Source organism: Sciurus carolinensis, unplaced genomic scaffold, assembly GCF_902686445.1.
Source record: "Sciurus carolinensis unplaced genomic scaffold, mSciCar1.2, whole genome shotgun sequence".
In the NCBI taxonomy this organism is placed as follows: domain Eukaryota; kingdom Metazoa; phylum Chordata; class Mammalia; order Rodentia; family Sciuridae; genus Sciurus; species Sciurus carolinensis.
Window position 1 is genome coordinate 2,114,463 of NW_025920130.1, and position 4,782 is coordinate 2,119,244.

Genomic DNA, 4,782 nt, shown 5'->3' on the forward strand with positions numbered 1-4,782 from the left:
TTAATAATATTTTTAAATATACCATAGCATCCACAAGAACCTATTTATGCAATTTGTGTCAATAGTAGAACTTCCAATAACTATTTAAACTGAAATGAGATTATTTAAAATAACAGGAAATGAGATGCTTTCATTTAGAAAACATAACTTTCTCATCTATTTGGTGGGATGAAGGAAGATTCATAAGAAGTAATGATAATAGTAAAAAAAGGTAAGGGAAGGAGGTAGGTTTAAATAATCTAAAAGAAATACATAAAGTGTGTATAGTTATTTTGAAAGACCCCAGAGATATCATAAGTCATAACTGTTTCCACAAATCAAGATAGTTCAATTTAAGGAGGGATAAAATGATAAAAGAAATTACAGTGCCATTCCTGTGACATAAATTTGTTAATGTATATTGTAAGATCATTGTTTTCATTTTAAATATGAGGGAAATGAATCTCAGAGATTAAAGAACTTTATTAGAAGCACCTAATAGAAGCTGTTAAAAGCCCGAGACCACATACAACACTTTCAACAGTATAAAGCTTAAGAATTTCTCTGTACTCTGTGTTTTTAGTGTCTATACCAACAAAAATCAAATATTCATGTAGGATATCTATATATCAAAATAAAGTGGTTTGTAAATGGTTCAGTTTATCTGGGTTAATGTAAGTGAAGATATTTATCAGACTCAAACATTGTGTAAATTTACATAAGAATTCATGTAAAAATATAACTTTTTAATATTCAATAAAATGATGGGAAAGAAAAATGATCATAGAAAAAATATAGAGAGGAGGATAAACCTACTCCAGAACAGTAAAAAAAAATCTCTCAATTTGGAATTTCCATGCTAGTCTGTTATGATTTTTGTAACATGACATTTACATACTCTCATATTTCACTTAGATTTCATAACAAAGCTTAAATATCCAGAAAATACACATTTTCATTTATTTTTATCTTCTTCATTCAGTAACACTGACTATTTACTTTTCTGATTGCCCTGGACTCTTTGAAACAATGTTATACCAAACTGATATATCATCAGCCAGTTAGTATGGAACACCAGATGTTGCTGACAGGTAGAAGTGAATTCTTCCTTGGAAAGCTTGTAATTTAATACTACAGAGAGGGAAATTGCTAATCTCACAAATACTCTCCACATATTTTAATAGAATTACAATTTAACATCATAATTATATATTTCACTAAAGTGAGTAAAAGAAATCAATTCCATAGACACAAAGGCAAACACCTGGTTTAACTGGCATATTTTTAAAAAGATCAAGTTAATTATAATTTTAAAATACTGAATTCTATCAATAACTTATCTTTTCAGGATTACTGAATTCCCACCAATTGAGGTATTTTTATTTTTCCCTAAAAAATTTATGTATATATTTATAAACATGTATTTCATATATATGCATATATATGTATATATATGAAGTATTTATAGGTTACATGCATTTGGTTTTACACTTTCACCACAAAATGAGACTTTAATAAAAAAGAAGTAGAAGATTCAAAAGTCTGGAACCAGATGGATTCTCAGCCAAGTTCTACAACACCTTCAAATAAGAACTCATTCCAATAATCCTCAAAGTATTCCATGAAATAGAAGAGGAGGGAACCCTTCCAAACTCATTCTATGAAGCTAATATCACCCTGATACCAAAACCAGACAAAGACACATCCAGGAAAGAAAATTTCAGACCAATATCCTTACTGAACATAGATGCAAAAATTCTTAGCAAAATTTTAGCAAATTGCATACAAAAACATATTAAAATGATAGTGCACCATGATCAAGTGGGTTTTATCCAAGGGATAGAAGGTTTGTTTGACATCCGGAAATCAATAATGTAATTCATCATATCCACAGACTTAAAGTTAAGAATCACATGTTTATTTCAATAGATGGAGAAAAAGCATTTGATAAAATACAGCACCCCTTCATGCTAAAAACAGTAGAAAAAATAGGGATAGTAGGAACATTCCTCAACATTGTAAAACTATCTATGCTAAGCCCATAGACAATATCATTCTAAATGGTGAAAAACTGAAAGAATTCCTCCTAAAAACTGAAACAAGGTATGTATGCCCTCTTTCACCACTTCTATTCAACATCATCCTTGAAACTCTAGCCAGAGCAATTAGACAGACCAAAGAAATTAAAGGGATATGAATAGGAAAAGGAGACCTCAAACTATCCCTATTTGCTGATGACATGATTATATAATTAGAGGAGCTAGAAAATTCCACCAGAAAACTTCTAGAACTCATAAATGAATTTTGTAAAGTAGCAGGATATAAAACCAATCTACTGCATTTTTATTCATAATTGAATAATCCTATAAAAGAGAATTTGGGAAAACTACCCAATTCACAATAGCCTCAAAAAAAAAAAATAAAATACTTGAGAATCAATCTAACAAAAGAGGTGAAAGACCTCTACAATGAAAACTACAGACCACTAAACAAAGAAATTAAAGAAAACCTTAGAAGATGGAAAGATCTCTCCTGCTTGGATAGGCAGAATTAATATTGTCAAAATGGTCATACTATCAAAAGTGCTATGCAAATTCAATGCAATTCCAATTAAAATCTCAATGATGTACCTCATAGAAACAGAACACGTAATCATGAAATTCATTTTGAATAATAAGAGACCCAGAATAGCTAAAGCAATCCTTAGCAGGAAGAGTGAAGCAGGGGGCTATCACAATACCAGAACTTCAACTATTCTACAGAGCAATAATAACAAAAAAGGCATGGTATTGGCACCAAAATACATAGGTAGATCAATGGTACAGAACAGAGAACACAGACACAAACCCACATAAATACAGTTGTCTCATACTAGACAAAGGTATCAAAAACATACAATGGAGAAAAGATAGCCTCTTCAACAAATGGTGCCGGGAAAACTGGAAATCCATATGCAACAAAAGGAAACTAAACCCCTATCTCTCACCTTGCACAAAACTCAACTCAAAATGGATCAAGAACCTTGGAATCAGACCAGATACCCTGCACCTTATAGTAGAAATATGAGGTCTAAATCTTCATCATGTTGTCTTAGGACCAGACTTTCTTAACATGACTCCCAAAGCACAAGAAATAAAAGCAGAAGTCAATAATTGGGATAGATTGAAACTAAAAAGTTTTTTCTCAGCAAAGGAAACTATCAGCAAGGTGAGGAGAGAGCCTACAGAGTGGGAGAAAATCTTTGCCAAACACACTTCAGAAAGAGCACTAATATCCAGAATCTATAAAGAACTAAAAAAAGAAAGTTACAACAAGAATACAAATAACCCAATCAATAAATGGGCTATGGAAATGAGCAGACATTTCACAGAAGAAGATCTACAAACAATCAATAGATACATGAAAAAATGTTCAACGTCTCTAGTAATAAGAGAAATTCAAATTAAAACTATCCTAAGACTTCATCTCACCCCAATTAGAATGCCAATTATCAAGAATACAAGAAATAATAGGTGTTGGTGAGGATGTGGGGAAAAAGGTACACTCATACATTGCTGGTGGGGTTGCAAATTAGTGCAGCCACTCTGGAAATCAGTGTGGACACTCCTTAGAACATTTTGAATGGAACCACCATTTGACTCAGCTATCCCACTCCTTCATCTATACCCAAAGGACTTAAAATCAGCATACTACAGTGATGTAGTCACATCAATGTTCAAAAGTGCTCAATTCCCAATAGCAAGACTGTGGAACCAACCTAGATGTCTTTCAATTGATGAATGGATAAAGAAACTGTGATTATATATATATATATACACACACACAATGGAATATTACTCAGCTATAAATAATAATAAAATTATGGCATTTGCAGGTAAATGGATGCAGCTGGAGAATATTATGCTAAGTGAGATAAGAAATTCCAAAAAACCAAAGACTGAATGATCTCTCTGATAAGCAGATACATAATATGGGGTGGGAGGGAGGCAAGAATGGAGGAAAGATGATTGTAAGAAGGAAAAAGAGAGGTGGGAGGGGTGGGGAAAGAGAAAAATAACAGAATGAGTCAAACATCATTACCCTATGTACATATATGATCACACAAATGGTGCAACTGTAATTCATATACAACCAGAGAAAAGACAGTTATACCCCATTTCTGTAAAATGAATCAAAATAAATAAATTATAAAAAAAAAGAAATAGAAGATTCAGTTGTATGATTAATCAAGCAGGGTGCTAGGAGATTTTTGTTACTTATGGGCGGAATAGGACACCTGCCTTCTAAAATGATCTTACTATCATCAAATTGAAATTTGAACAAAAAAAAAAATCAAATAAAAAATGCAATTGTGAATTTGGAAAACATATGCAAGTTCTGGAACCCGAAGACTTTCTAACCTTAAACAATGGAATTACTATTTCCAGTCATCAGCTTCACCATAGATAAAGTTTTAGAAGTATAAAATACCTTATTAATGTAAGAAAAATATAGATACCCCATAAAATGCTTCATGATTTTCATTTACCTTTTTATGGATTATGTGTATATGTGTATGTCTATTTTTAATTTAAATTATGTAGATACATAGATCAGTTTCCAAAAACATTTATGATTCATCATAGATACAATTAGCCCACATGTATTTGCATTCAACTAGCTTTTTGTTTGGTTTTTGTCACCCCCACACACTAAAATTTAGGGTCTATTAGAGCAGGGGAATTGGTTATTATTTTCTCATTTTTCTTGCCTTGCACAGAATGACTTATAAACTACTTATTGATTGAAATATATGATTCAGAA